This window comes from Panthera onca, chromosome B3, assembly GCF_046562875.1.
Source record: "Panthera onca isolate mPanOnc1 chromosome B3, mPanOnc1 haplotype 2, whole genome shotgun sequence".
Classification (NCBI taxonomy): Eukaryota; Metazoa; Chordata; class Mammalia; order Carnivora; family Felidae; genus Panthera; species Panthera onca.
Window position 1 is genome coordinate 106,017,885 of NC_138344.1, and position 15,971 is coordinate 106,033,855.

General features: G+C 38.1%; 1 protein-coding gene across 1 annotated transcript in view; it reads right to left on the reverse strand.

The window, feature by feature from the left end:
• RTN1 (reticulon 1) overlaps positions 1-15,971 on the reverse strand; it is a 226,573-nt gene that overhangs the window by 141,112 nt on the left and 69,490 nt on the right. The window lies entirely within an intron of this gene.

Sequence of the window (15,971 nt, forward strand, 5' to 3'; positions counted from 1 at the left end):
GCATAGTTCTATCTTTTAATTGATACATTTTAAGAAGAGAAAGGCTTCCTGAATCTCCTGATAGATTTAAATACCTTTCCAATTGTCACTTTTTGTTTCCAGTTTGACCTGTTTTCACAGATATTATTACAATGCAAAACTTAATCCAGAATTTATCTTGCTGGATAAATCCTGTACTGACTGCTTCAAACAGAGAGGTGTCTGTATCTTACAATACTAAAGATATGGTTCATGTTTTAAATGGCTTTTTACAAACCCTAATGCAGCAGAAATTGCCCTTATACTTTTCCAGTTACAATGTTTTTTCCAATCCTTGTGTTAATCAAGTTAATAAAACTCATCAATGCTCAAGTTGTTTCATCTTAATTCTTCCTGCAATACTGATTTCATTTTTCTTCTTCTTAAAAGTCTCATTTTGCATTACGTGAGTTAATCTTAGTGCCTAATGATATAAGTACATTGCTAAAACCCATATGAAAAATTATAACAAAAGTAAAACACATAAGATCTGAGTGCCAAGATAAATTTTGTCATCTGGTGCTTTGTCTCTACCTAAGTACATTTGTTTCTCTCCCATCTGTTTGGAAACTTATTTAAGCAAATTAACATTTGTCCCAGAATTAATCTGGCTGCCATATCAAATGGCAAATATCTTTATTTGAAGAAACTCTGCATACTTTATTATTTAGTCCCCATCACACACTTTGTGTTATAACTATTATTATCTCCATTATACATATAAAGAAACAGTATGAAAAAGGTAAAGGAAGTTGTTTAAAGCCATACAGTTCTTAAGTGGTTTACCTGGAATTTCAACTAGTCTTGTCTAGCTTGTCCCTGCCTTTTCCAACATATGACACTTCCATGCTTCCCCTCATCCATGAAGGTCACGATGGTGTTGTTTGGCACTCCAGCATTGGGACTCTCAACGGTATCTCTTAAGAAAGGGTAGATTTGAAAGGGGTCTTAAGGGCTGAAACCCCAGCAGGCATGGATAACACTGGGCCACCCAAAGAGGCAGACCTTTCCTCTTTCTTCCAAAAGTCTTCCCTGTGCTTCCTCTTTTTGGCCACAAAGGCTAAGAAAATTTCCCTCCAATCAGCAAATAGGAGGGTATAGAAAGTTCTCTGCTTAGGGATACCACTTAGAAGGTGGAAAATACCATCAATAACTCACAGAATTTAGGGGCCCATTGAAGGCAACCTAGAGTAGAAAAAGGGACAGGTGTCTTTCTTGCTAGATATTACTAAATTTACCTATGTGTCTAACATTGCCTGCTTGAAACCCTCTTTCAAACAGAAGTTCATAGGAAAAAACAAAGAATTTACAGTCAGGTAGGCCTACGTTTAAATTCTAGCGACACTATTTACTACTCTGTGACTTTGGGTACAACTTTTTAGAGCCTATATTTAACCATAAAATGGAGTGAATAGAATCACCTCATAAGACTCCATACATGGCAGTTAAAATTAGGATTATGAGTAGCAGAAGTGTAGGCTTGACCTACTGTCTTTCTTCTACGCAGAGAAATAAATGATACTAAACATAAAGTACCTGCAATAAATTCTTGGCTCATCATGGGCACCCAGTGATAGTTTTTATTATTATTATTATTAATTATGATTATTACAAGTAGTACCAGCCTTGTTAAGGTCCCTTTCAGCTTCTGGATTTTAGGGAAGGGCAGTTAAGAGTTATGAGAAAGGGTAAGAGTATAGGCTTAAGAGGGAGGATGGGGATTAGGAGGAAAGAACACGAAAAGGCAAACTTTTAGAACCTAAGGAAAACTCCTCTTTAATTTCTGTTCAAAGAGTCTCATGAATTTATAGGCTAAAACTCTACCATGCTGGGCCAAGTTTTTACCCTGGTTTGTCAGAGCAATATAGCCTTTGAGAGAAAAATTGCAGCTTGCCTGAAACAATGTTTAGCCGTAAGAGTCATCCTGTCAGAACGCAGTAAGTGAACTGAAGTGAAATGAGTAAGTCCGAAAATACACCTTTGAAGCACCAAAAATAGTCCTGACAACTATAAAATTGAGGAATCAGAAATTATTTGGGGAAAGCAGTCAAGGGTCAGAAAAGTACTTAAGGAACTCTGGCTGTATATGTATTATTGAAGGGAAAAGAACATTCAGTTGAGATGGTTCTCAGCTTATAAAGGACTTACATTTCCCCAAGTCCATCTGAGTCAGGATTTGGGACCTGAGACACATATTCCCATCAAGAGAAAGAAGTCGTAAGTATGGTTTGCCCGGCCGAGGGAACGTTATTTGACTCCCCCAGGGCTGAAGAGTGTCACAGTGGTACTGTGATAGTGTTGAAAGTTCTAGCTGGGGTTGGGTGCACCACGGTTTGAAGTTTTGACCTGCTTCTTATTAGACAGGTAAAGGCCTGGGAAAATACTTACATCTGGATAATCCTCAAGTCTACCTCTTCCCCACTGCCCTCCCAGCTTTACTGATATAGAATTGTAGTAGAAAAAACTGCACATAATTAATGTGTACAATTTGATGAGTTTGGAAATATGTATACACTGTGTGACCATCACTACAATCCAGGTAATAAACATATCCATCACCTCCAAAAGTTTCCTCCTGTCCCTTTTCTATTTATTTTGTTTTGTCTTTTGTGGCAAGAACGCTTAATGTGAGATCTACACTCCTAACAAATTTTTAAGTCCATAATATCTTATTGTTAATTATATGCACTGTGTTAAACAGCAGACATCTGGAACTTGCTCATCTTGTATAACCTTAACTTTATACCCATTGAACAACTCCCATAACCCACCGCATGCCCTTGTAACCATCATTCTATTGTGTACTTCTATACCTTTTAGTATTTTAGACACCTCCTATAAGAGGAAGCGTGTAGTGTTTGTCCCTCTGTGACTGACTGAACATAATGCCTTCTAGGTCCATCCATGTGGTGCTAAATGGTAAGATTCTTTGGTCAAATGGACATGAAAATAGTACCAGTCTCATGAGTCCCTGTGAACAGGAACTGAGACCATACCTGGGAAGCCCTCAACACAATCAGCACTCAGTAAACATCAGTGACAACTAATATTGGTAACAGAAGTACAGGCTTGATGATCTTCCTCTGTGCACCTTCTACCTGCCAATGTGAAGTCAGCACTAAAGAAAGCCCTTGAGCATGGTAGAAGCGCACTCCCCTAATAGGGATAAAAAGAAGAGGCTGGCAGCAGAACTGCTGTGGCTGGGTTCCCACGTAGACTGGATGATATGTATAACCTTTATATGCACACATGATCAAAAATGCAAACAGGACAAAAGGCAGAAGATTGAAAGACATGTGCTTCTTCACCTTCTGATACCTAGTGTTGCATATTTTTATGTGTCCCTCAGGAAATCTTTTATGCCTATATTAGCCTAAATCAATCTCTATACTTTTTCAAGCCCTGCACCTGTGTCAAAACCTCTTCCTCTTTATTTACACAAAGGGGCCATTGACATGTGATCTTTCCCACCTGTTTCCTCTTTTCATTAAATAGTACATCCCAGAGCTCGTTCCACACGTGCAATTATTCATCTGGCTTTCCTCAGTAATGATTCAGAGGTATTTCATTGTATGAATGTACTTTAGTTCTTTTTAATCTGACCCCTATCAGTGGACATTTACATTTAATACAATACTTCAGTAAACATCCTTGTACATATAAATTTTACATATTTTTGCATAACTTATCTAGAGGGTAAATTTCCAGTAACGGAGCTGCTAAATTAGAGGGTATGTGTGCTTTTTTTTTTTTTCTGTTGAGAAATACTGCCAAATATTTTCCTTTAAAGATAATGCATTAATTTGCACTCCTACCCACAGCGTGAGAGTTCCTGCTTCCGCTCAGCCTGGCCAACAGAGTGTGTTAGCAAGTGCCGAAAACACTGCCATCAGGTACACAAAAAATAACGTGTCATTTTATTTGGCTTTTCTGTGATTATAAGTGATATAATTATCATATTTGTTTTTCATGTTTGTTTGCCACTTGTATTTATTTTTCTATGAAATTCCTGTTCATGCTCCTTGTCCAGCTTTCTGTTTTGAAAGGTTTTGTTCTTTGTCGGCTAAGTAGATTGGCCTTTTATCATCTTTTCTTATATTAATTTGGAATGCTTCATTTTTTAATACCAAACGTTTATATGAATTTTAGTTTACTTCTAGAATCTTTATTCTCTTGTGCTGATCAATTTTTTTTCAGTTTTGATTATTAGAACTTCATAATTTATTTTTAAATCTTGACTGTTTATTACTGTTCTCGTCTCCCTGTAATCTTCTGGCCGTTCTTACAAGTTTATTTTTCCACATGGTCTTGACAGTCATTCTGTCAAATTCCAAAAAGGATACTTTGACTTCCAATTGATATTTACTTAGAGATTAATTTAGGGGAAAACAACATGTTTTAGAATTTTCTTAGTCAAGAATAAAGTACAAATTTACATAAGTCTTCTCATATGTCCTTTGGTAGAGTTTTAATGCTGTTTTAAAGTTTATTTATTTATTTTGATAGAGAAAGAAAGACAGAGAGAGAGAGAGAGAGAGAGAGAGAGAGAGAGAGAGAACAAGTGGGTGTGAGTAGGGGAGGGGCAGAGATAGAATCCCAAGCAGGCTCCACTTGGAACCTGAGTGGAAGTCGGACGCTTAACCGACTGAGCCACCCAAGTGTCCCAGTGGATTTTTAAAAAATGTTTATTTACCTATGAGAGATAAAGAGAGGACTAGCAAGGGAGGGGCAGAGAGAGAAAGAGAGAGAGCATCCCAAGCAGGCTCTGCACTGTCAGCTAGAGCCCAACGCATGACCTGAGCCAAAATCAAGAGTCAGACGCTTAACCAAATGAGCCACCCAGGTGCCCCCTCAGTGGATTTTTTAATGTTAATTTTACACTAGCCTTTCACATATTGAGGAATATTGTTAAATTCTTCCCACATATTTTTATCATTTGGCTATTATTATAATAGGATCTCTTCTTCCTTTGCATTTCCTAATATTTATTTCCTTACCAATTACATAATGAGCCACCTTGCCATATTCTGTTAACATTTTGAGCAGTATTTTCAGTTAAATTCTCTCAGCTTTTCTTAATATACTGTATTTTGCCTCCTTTCTAGCACTGTTTCTTTCTTTGGTCTAAGTTCATTTGCCATATCGAAAAATGGTAAATAATAAAGATAGATGGCATTTGTTCATGATTTTAATGGGAGAACATTTAAGGTTGTGTGATTGATTTCTTTTAACTAATGTAAGAAAACTTTCATCCATTCCTATTTTGCTAAAAGGTACTTGTTCTCTTTTCAGAACCGAATTTTATCAAGTGCCTATTTGGCATCTACTAAAATGACTATGCTTGTTATCCTTTGACAAAGAAAAACAAATGAATTATGAGATAACACTTTGCAAACTTTTAGGCAAATAAACTTGAAAGTCTAGTTGAAATAAATGCTTCTCTAGGAATAATATGCCTGAAGGTCCTGCATATTTGAAAATATTCCGCTGTTCTTAGATGTCAAACAATTTGGCTGGGTATAACATGCTTGGGATGAACTAAAAAATGCACAAATCCTGCAACTCAGAAATTCTAATGTTTACCTTAGACATTCAAATTTGTGCATAAACACTTATGGATGTCCATTGCAGCTTTATTTGTAAAACTAACAAAATTAGAAACAATCTAAATATCTACATACGATATAACAAAGTACGTAAGTTAAAGGGAATAAGGAACATTAAATGGGTATCAATGAGGACAGATGTAAAACTTTTTTTAAAACATAAACCAAGTTGCAAAATGATGTATACAGCATAATACCATTTATATACATTAAAGAAAACACGTAAAAACATTGTATGGTTTTGATAGGTACAGATGTATAAAAGTATAGCATGAAGACTGGAATGATAAACATACTAAATTTAGAGTCTAGATATGTGTCTTGGGGGTGCCTGGGTGCCTCAGTTGGTTTAGCACCAGACTTCGGCTCAGGTCATGGTCTCACGGTCCATGAGTTCGAGCCCCACATAGGGCTCTGTGCTGACAGCTCAGAGCCTGGAGCCTGCTTTGGATTCTGTGTCTCCCTCCCTCTCTGCTCCTCCCCTGCTCACGCTTTCTCTCTCCCTCTCTCTCTCTCTCTCTCAAAAAGAAATAAACATTAAAAAATAGGTATGTGTCTTGGATCATTTTAACTTATCTGTAATCATGTAACTTTTTAAATGGTAACAATATACTCATTCATTATGTCTGATACACACGTACACACACATTCACACACTTAGGAAAATGTGGCAGGAATGTGACAAAACATTAATAGTAATTATTTCTGAGTGGTAGCCATCATTGTTTTGTTTAGCAAGGAATAGAGGTTTGTATTCTTCTTTTTTTCCTTATTTTTATTTAAATTTTAAACTAATAATTATATGAAATTCTTGAGTGACTCTTTTTCTTTTGAATTTTGTATACTTTGTTCTCTTGCCTTCTGGCTGGGATTATTGTTTTAGAGAATTCTAAGGTGAGCCTGATTTTTCCTGCTTGTAAGTGATTTGTTTTTATGTATGAAGAAGATGCCCGAAGAATTAATAATTCTCTAGCTTCTAAGTTTAACCAGAAAATATGTATCTTGGTATTGAGACTTCTATGTCAATTTTTCCTGGAACATACTATGTTCTTTTGATCTAGAGAATCAGCGATTTCAGAGTTGGGGGGATCATTTCTTTTAATATTTTTTCTATCCCATTTGTTCTATTTTCTAACTCAGACATACCAATTTTCCTTTTGCTGTGATCATCTTTGAGCTCCATAACTATTATCTTCTAATGTTTAAATCTCTATCTTTCCCTTTTACACCCACTGATTCTTTCAAACCTCTCTTCTATGCCATTATTTCAGGTTTTGTCTGTGTCTATCCTCTTCCTCCTATTTCTAATTTATTTATCACTGGGGTAACAATATTGTTTGGGCCCCCCATTTATATTCTTGACTCTGGCATTTCCTTTTTTTATCTCATTCTATAGCTTTATCATCTTGTCTCAAGTGCCCTTTTCATGGAATTCATGCCCTTTTAAGTTCTTTATAGCAAAATGCAACATTCAGATGTTTCTTTTTCACAGCTAGTATTCTTACAGAACAAATTCTTTTTCTCTCACTGACATTCTATTCTCCTCTCTCTTGTTTTTCCTCTTTGCCCCTTTACTCTTGCCTAGCTTCTATGTGTTTTCTTTTCACCTTGCTCATGTTTAACCTGAACAGCTGACCATAAAATTGCGCTCTTCCATATGATCAGACACCTTCATCTTCTTTTACTTTCCATGTGAGAGTTGGGAATTTCCAGTTCTATTGGAGGGGAGCTCAGCTCGGACTATGGGCAGCTATGGCCAGCAGACCCTGCTGCTGTGCTCGCATCTCTGCTCCTAATAAGTACAGATGCTGTACCTGGGCACACACTTTCTAATTCTCCCTATGCGGACGGGTGTTATCCTCATTTCCCCAATTTCCCAAAAACGCCGAGCCGAGGAAAAGTCATTTAGACCGAGCCGTGTCTACTTTCCCTGCATCCCCCTCCTCTACCAGCAGTGGATCTCACTCTCTTCCCAGCCAACAGAGACCAAGGAAAAGAAACATCCCGCTATGGTCTAACAACTGGATCGTCTGAGTACGTCTTTCTCTAGGCTCCTACCTCTCTCCTTCACGTTACCCTTCATCCTTCATTCATCTAAATCGCCAATTAGTGCTGGAGATCGTTTGCTCAGGGTAATTATAGTCACTCCCAATTCCCTCTCAGCTTTCTTTCCACCTGGTCAGTTTCATAAAGGTTAGTCGTGATGCTTTTCTTCCTTTGGTGAGACACTGAGGGCACAGAAAGAGCTTTTCAAATTCCTCCCCAGGCCTGCCCACACATTCCACAGACTGCTTTTATCTAAATTGAGGAATAATGGAGAGCCTCCTTAGGACATTTCCACTCACATCCTATTCCCTCAATTGCATCGGGGGGCAGGAAGTAAAGGAATGGAATTAGGAGCCACCAAGGTTCCTGCAGCCTTGTGCTTCTTTCTGGCTGTTAACATTGCAGGAAGCTGTGCCTGTACTTTTATTTGATGGCTGCCAGCATACTTTTTGCTGGTTTTTAAATTTATTTGGTCTCTGGGCATGCCACATGTGTACTTTTTGGGAGAGGGGATTCTGTGATTTGGCTTCACTCTGCCACCTCATCCTGGAAGCAGAGTTAAGGTTATATATCTCCTCCCAAAAGTAACTCAGTAAATTTTGCTCTTCAACAGTGAAAACATAAAACATATCAATTTAGCCTGAGAAAAAAAGGTTCTGAGGTAACATCTATTGAAATACATTCATGCACGTGTATGTATCCGTAAGTAAATGTGAAAGCCAAATAAAGAATGGGACATACTTAATTGGATAAGCTTAATGTGTTTATAAAAAATGATAGCAACTGTTTTAGTATCACTGGGGAATTAAAACCAGGGTCAACAGTACTCTTTATGGCTCAGTTCTGAAAAAGGGGGTCAAAATCCTCCATTTCATACCTTCTTTGTATTTATTATCATTCCAATTTCACCAGAAGTGCCAAGGCATAGTCAACATATTTTCAACCCCACCATATTTAATGAATATCTAAACAGAATTGAAAAGCAGAATCCTTCAAAAATGTACCAGTAGGAAGAAAGAAATGGTCAATAATACTTTACAGATTTCCTGGGAGTTCTAGTCATTATTTTTCTATCAGTTAAGAGAATGGTTAAATGGAGATTTTCTTTTGTGGCCCCCAGAATGAACACAAAAGCTTCTTTTACATTCTGTCATGCTGAATTGAAATGATCTATATTACTTCATAAGCCAATAGCAAGGTAATAAGACAATGAAAACCTACCTGAAATCATATGACAATCTTAGCCTGATTTTTTTTAACTCTAAAAATACTGTTTGAAACAGTATTGGTCCACTCTGGCTCCAAGGTCAAGCCATTACAAGCCTAAGGAGAAATTATTGAAACTGGCAAAATCTGAAGAACATACATCATAATAATTCTTCTGAGAAACAAAGACTTGGCTTTAACAGAGCTGCCTTTAATAATTAACATAGAATGCACATTAAAAAAATTTTTAATGTTTATTTATTTTTGAGAGAGAGAGAGAGAGAGAGAGAGAGAGAGAGAGAGACAGGGCATGAGTGGGGGAGAGGCAGAGAGAAAGGGAGACACAGAACCTGAACCAGGCTCCAGGTTCTGAGCTGTCAGCACAGAGCCCAACGCAGGGCTCAAACTCACAAACTGTGAGATCATGACCTCGACTGAAATCAGACGCTTAACCGACCAGGCCACCCAGGTGCCCCTGAAGTGCACATTTTAAAACCAACATGTAGTATTTTACTTTGTTCTAGATAAAACTAAGATTTTTTTTTTTCTACAGAAACTTGATTTCCCAGTTTCATTCATCCTGCAACGTGACAGAAGCAGAGCTCTCTGCTGGGCACAGCCAGAGGATTCAGGATATGTAAACCATAGTCGCACCTTTACTTTCAGCCACTCATAGGATGGAAAGTGGTGCTAAATTATAAGTGCAACATAAGAAGCACCAGGCTCCATTCCAAGTCTTTTCAGCCAGGTCAAAGCAGACGATTGTGTCAGTCATCTGGATAATTTAGGCAAAATCAAAACAAGAGCAACGACAACAACAAATAGTTGACTCATACCCTTAGAATTCTAGTAAGAGACTGATTACTGTATGTAGGTGTGTGGGTGTGCTTTTAACCGTATAGAATTCATTCCCTGTGCCCAGAGCCTTTTAACAGGAAATTCACAAGAATCCCATTGCCTTCTCAGGTGTGTCTCAGACCCACGCACACAGAGTAATAAGATCAAAAAGCTATATCCAAACATATATTCCCTTGGACTCTCTTAGGGGTCATTCTATTAATTTACACTTACTGTTGTGCTACTACCAAAATTCACTTTCATCGAGTCCTGCTCTAGCCACAGCCCAAATGCCCAACTTACATGCAAAATGTGGATTATGACTTCCAAATACCTTCTGCAGCAGCCCCACCCAATCTTATACACATTGCCTCTACACCACAGCATCCATTATGCTCCTCTGCCACTGAGCAGCAGCCATGAAGCCTGAATGAGTCTGGCCTTTCCTCTAGGCCCAGGGCTGCTCACTGGCTTAAGCTATTCAGGATGATACATCCCCTTTACCACAGAGATAAGCCAGTAAGTATATGGCGTTATCTTGGACACAGTAATGAATTCAGGTGTAGACACGAGAACTAAATTTGTTTCATTCGAAATGAAACTCAATTTCTTCATTCAGTGGCCACCACCTGCCCTCAGAGTGTTAACAAAAATGCATGTAGCCCTAGGAGCTGCCAGCAGTATCTTTTTGACTTACAGAAGAAGACAAATGGAAAGAATTGTGGACAAAAAGTATCAGAGCCCTGAAAGTATTATAAATCACTGGATTAAATCACCCCTGAAGCCTGTCTACCTCTAGAGTTTTCATTCAGAAGCCAATAGATTTCCTAATTGTTTCAACCAGTCTGGATTGAGTTTCTGTTATTCGTAGCACAAGAGCTTTCTCCTTCTTCCTAACCATATTAGAATAAAGTTTTGGTTGTCCAAAATATTTATTATCCAAAATAACAACGCCTTAGCCCAAGGCCAATATGGCGCTTTATGGAATTGGGGCCCAAGTTCTTAATATCTTATTGTCATCACATCTTGGATATGCTGTAATCTCTGTGGTTGAAGGTGGCTCATCACTAAGTCTGTGTTCCTGGCTCAAAGATGAGAAGGGAAGAAGAAGAAGAAAGAGCATGCATCTTCTTTTCATTTAAGGGCAGAATTCAGTAGCAGCACATACTGCTTGTAGCCATAGTCTATTGGCCAGAGGATGGTTGTATGGGCACATTTAGCTATAGGGGAGGCTGAGATCATCATCTGGTCAGCGATCGGTTGAGACAAAAAGTCTTCCACTATGGGAGAAAAAAAAATGAATACTGGATGAAAACTACTCATTCTGCACCCTGACCTTTACCCGGATTGTCACATATAGATGCAATAATCTATTCCCTATGATTTCCCAATTCATTTCTATTTGTTCTTTTAAACCTATTTAATATCCACTCCAATTTAGCAGAATTTCAACTCCATCTGCTGAGTGCTACATGAAAATAATTCCATATTGTGTGTATGTTTGTGTGCATACCAACTAAAGTTCAAATTCTGGCTAATTTCAATAATCTGTGACTAATTTTTAATCTTTGATAGGAAAAACTGGAATTAACCCAAATTGTTTTCACTTGATGACATTAAAGATTTTTAAAGAATGGTGGTATACCAAGTGCCAGCACTTACTCTCTAAGGTCCGTTAGGAAGAGAATGGCTTGTTTTTTAACCATTTCAAAATAACTAGGTTAATGTCAAATATTGTGGATAATGTCAACTTTAGCCAAAATTCTGAACTTGTTCTAGTACATAAAATATGTTTGCTTATATTATCTGTTAGTGTTCCTAGTTCATTATACATTGTTTATTATAAATAACTTCCCAGTACCTAGGAACCTACATTCACTTACAGAGGTTTTTATTTTTATCTTATCTTATCTTATCTTATCTTATCTTATCTTATCTTATCTTATCATCTTGTTTTATATAAAGATAGAGAGCATGAATAGGGGAGAGGGGCCAGAGGGAGAGAGAGAATCCTAAGCAGGCTCCCCACTCAGTGTAGAGCCCGATGCAGGGCTTGATCCCACCACCCTGGGATCATGACCTGAGCCAGAATCAAGAGCCAATCAATCTTAGCTCAACCAACTAAGCCACCCAGGAGCCTCTACTCACTTACTTTTTTAAATATTTATTTATTTTTGAGAGAAAGAGAGAGAGAGAGAGCATGTAAGCAGGAGAGGGGCAGAGAGAGAGGGAGATGGAATCTGAAACAGGCTCCACGCTGTCAGCACGAAGCCTGATGTGGGGCTCAAACCCATGAACTGTGAGATCATGACCTGAACCGAAGTCAAACACTCAACCAACTAAGCCAGATGCCCCACTACTTACAGATGTTTTAAACAAACATCTCTTTAAGGTATTTACCAAGATATAAAGGCCAAAATTTGACACTGATATTTGGTACCTATGCAGCACACAGGTACACGAAGACTGACAGATTTAGATGTATATACATGTAATTGTTGCTGACTAATGTCACAGAAGATGAGGGTTTTTTGGAATCCCAACAATCTAATAGGAACTTGGGGTGTAATAGGAAATTGGGATGAGGAAAAGACCAGAACTGGGCTTTATAATAAATATGATCATTAAAATAATCTACTAATAATCAATCCAAAAATCATGTACTAATCACCAACTATGTCCCAAATACTGTGTGAGTACAGGGGCAGATAAAGAATGAGACAAGGTCCCCACCGCCATGATATATTTAGTCTGGTAATATAGTCAATGTCATGTTATCAATAAAGCGCTGCTCATCTCATTTTTGTTGTTGATGTATAAAACCTTCAGTGTTCCCTCTGCTTGCAGGAAAACACCCCTACTTCTTGGCAAGATATACAGGACTTTAATAATGTACTGGCTCTTGTTTACTTAGCACTTCCCTGTAACACTCTATATCCTATCCTAACATCAGTATTTATGGCTGCAGGAACATGCTATCCTGTCTCATACCTCCATGCCTTTATATAAAATCCTACCTCAGCCTGGTCTCCTTGTTTGCTACTCATTCTTTAACATTCAGCTCAGGTTTAATCATCTTTGGGGAGAAAATTTTCCTTAACCACTGTAAATAGTATTAGGTACTCTTTCTAATTCTATCCAAACAAATCATTCTCTCTGATTGCATACACTGCATTATTTCTAACTGTTAATTTGCTGACCTCTTTCATTCACTAGACTGTGGGATCCTGGGAGGGCAGTGATATTATCGTGTCCATCTTTATACCTTCTGTGCCTAGAATAGTGCCTTGTACAACATAAGAGTTCAATAAATATTTGTTGAGTTAATGAATAAAAGATATGGTGTGTTAAGTTTGTAAATGAACTGAATGCAAATTACTGTAATTCATGGATAACTTCTTCAAATTCTAAGGGAGTTACTTGAATTCTCTGAACATTTCCCCCAACAGTGTTTGGAATAACATGAGCTTTCGGCTTTCAGGGAGGGTTCTTTCGGAAGGTTCATTATTTATTATACATGAAGCAGTTTGAACTTCTTATTCTTTGTAACAAACTACTGCTAAGCACTACATAAATCATCATCATCACCATTCTGCACCATTTTCCGCGCAATTTCTACAAGCACAGAGAATATGAGACAGTGATACACTGTAGGGAAAATCCCCTTGTCCAGCAAGCACGTTGGGTTCCCTACATCAATAGGCGTTTGTAATTGTATTTGTAATGCAACCTACTGTTCCATTTAAAAATCAAAACTGGAACTGGGGAGATTGGGTGGCTCAGACAGTTAAGTGTCTGACTCTTCATGTCAGCTCAGGTCTTGATCTCAGGGTCACGATTTCAAGCCGTGTGATGGGCTCCATGCTGTGTATGGAGCCTACTTAAAAAGAAAAGAAATCAAAGTTGGAACGAGTCAAAGCAGGAAGCAGTAGCTTCTGATTTGGAAAGGCATGCAATATCCAGCAGTTTTCTTTCCTGTGAAGCTATGGAGAGAGCTTTCTTTTTAGCTACCCAAAAGTCCATTGTGCAAGGAGAGCCTCTACAGATGACTGGGCCTGAAGGAAGAGCCAGGCAAAACACAACAGCAGAGCACACACAACACACACCGGAGACTCCCTGAAGTGTGAGACCCTGGACACTACATGACCTCTTCTTCATAAAGCCCTTACTTTCAGGAGCAGGAGACATAACACACAGAAGAAGGTGGCTTTTCTAACACACAGAAGAAGGTGGAGATTTAGACAAAAATGCCAAGATGGAGGAACTTATTCCAAAATGAAAGAACAAGATGAGGCCATGGCCAGAGATCTAAGTGAAACAGATATAAGTAACATGCCCAGTGGAGAATTTAAAGCAACACTGGACCTGAGAAAAGAATGGAAGACATCAGTGAGACCCTTACTACAGAGATAAGAGTTAAGTTAGAATCAATTACAGATGAAGGGTGTAATAAATGAGATTGGAAACATGCTTGATACAATGACTAGCAGATTGGAAGAAGCAGAGGAAAACATTAGTGGCCTAGAAGACAAAATAATGCAAAATAATGAAGCTGAACAAAAGAGAGAAAAAAGAATTATGCAACATGAGAATAGACTTAGGAAAATCACTGACTCCATCAAACAAAATAACATTCATATTATAGGAGTCCCAGAAGAAGAAGAGAGAGAAAAGGGGGCAGAAAATTTATTTCAGGAAATAATAGCAGAAAATTTCCCTAATGTGGGGAAGGAAACAGACATCCGGATCCAGGAAACACAGAGAACTCCCATCAAAATCAACAAAGGCAGGCCAACATCAAGACATACTGTAATTATATTGGCAAAATATAGTGATAAAGGAAACATCTTAAAAGCAGTAAGACAAAAGAAGTCCTTAACTTCCAAAGCAAGACACATAATGCTAACTGGAGATTTCTCAACAGAAAGTTGTCAAGCCTGAAGGGAGTGCTATGATATGTCTGAAGTACTGAATGGGGAAAATCTGCAGCCAAGAATACTCTATCCAGCAAGGCTATCATTCAGAATAAGAGGAGAGATAAAGAGTTTCCTAAACAAACAAAAACCAAAGGAGTTCATGACTGCTAACCCAGCCCTCAAGAAATATTAAAGGGAACTCTGAGTGTAAAGGGGAGACCAAAACTGACAAAGACAAGAAAGGATCAGAGAAAATCTCCAGAAACAATGGCAATAAATACATATTTATCAATAATTAGTTTGCTTTTTTTTTTTTTTTTGGTAAAGTCAACTTACCGAGGTACAATTTGCAAACAATAAAATGTACCCATTTTAAGTGTATACGTCAGTGAGTTTTACAGATTTATGTATCAATAATTACTTTTAATGTAAATGGACTAAATGCTCCAATCAAAGGACATAGGGAGGAGGTGCCTAGGTGGCTGAGTTGTTTGAATGTCCGACTGGATTTTGGCTCAGGCCATGATCCCAGGGTTGTGGGATCAAGCTCCATGTTAAGCTCCGCAGTGAGTGTGGAGTCTGCTTAAGATTCTCTTTCTCTCCCTCTGCCCCTCTCCTCCACTCCTGCTCTCTCTCTCTCTCTCAAAAAAAAAGTAGGGTGCCAAAATGCATTAAAAGAAAAAAAAGACAAAACTATATATATGCTGCCTACAAGAGATTCATTTTAGACCCAAAGGCACCTGAAGATTGCAAGTGAGGGGAAGGGGGAAGGTGCCTAGGGAGCTCAGTTGGTTAAGTGTCTGACTCTTGATCTCGGTTCAGGTTATGATCTCACTGTTTATGGGTTCAAGCCCTGCATTGGGCTCTGCACTGACAGTGTGGATCCTGCTTGGGATTTTCTATCTGTCCCTCTCTCTCTCTCTCTCTGCCCCTCCCCTGCTTGTTCTCTTTTTCAAAATAAATAAATAAACTTAAACAAAAAAGAAAGTGAGGAAATGGAGAAACATTTATCATGCAAACAGATGTCAAAAGAAAACCAGTGTAGCAACACTTTTATTGAACAAACTAGACTTTAAAACAGACTGTAACAAGAGACAAAGAAGGGCACTATATCTTAATAAAGGGGACAATACAACAAGAATATCTAACAATTGTAAATATTTATGAACCCAACATGAAAGCGCCCAAATATATAAAGCATTTAATAACAAACATGAAGGAACTAATTGATAATAACACAATAATAGTAGGGGATTTTAACACCCTATTTACACCAATTGACAAATCTTCTTAACAGAAAATCAACAAGGAAACAATGGCTTTGAATGTCACACTGGACCAG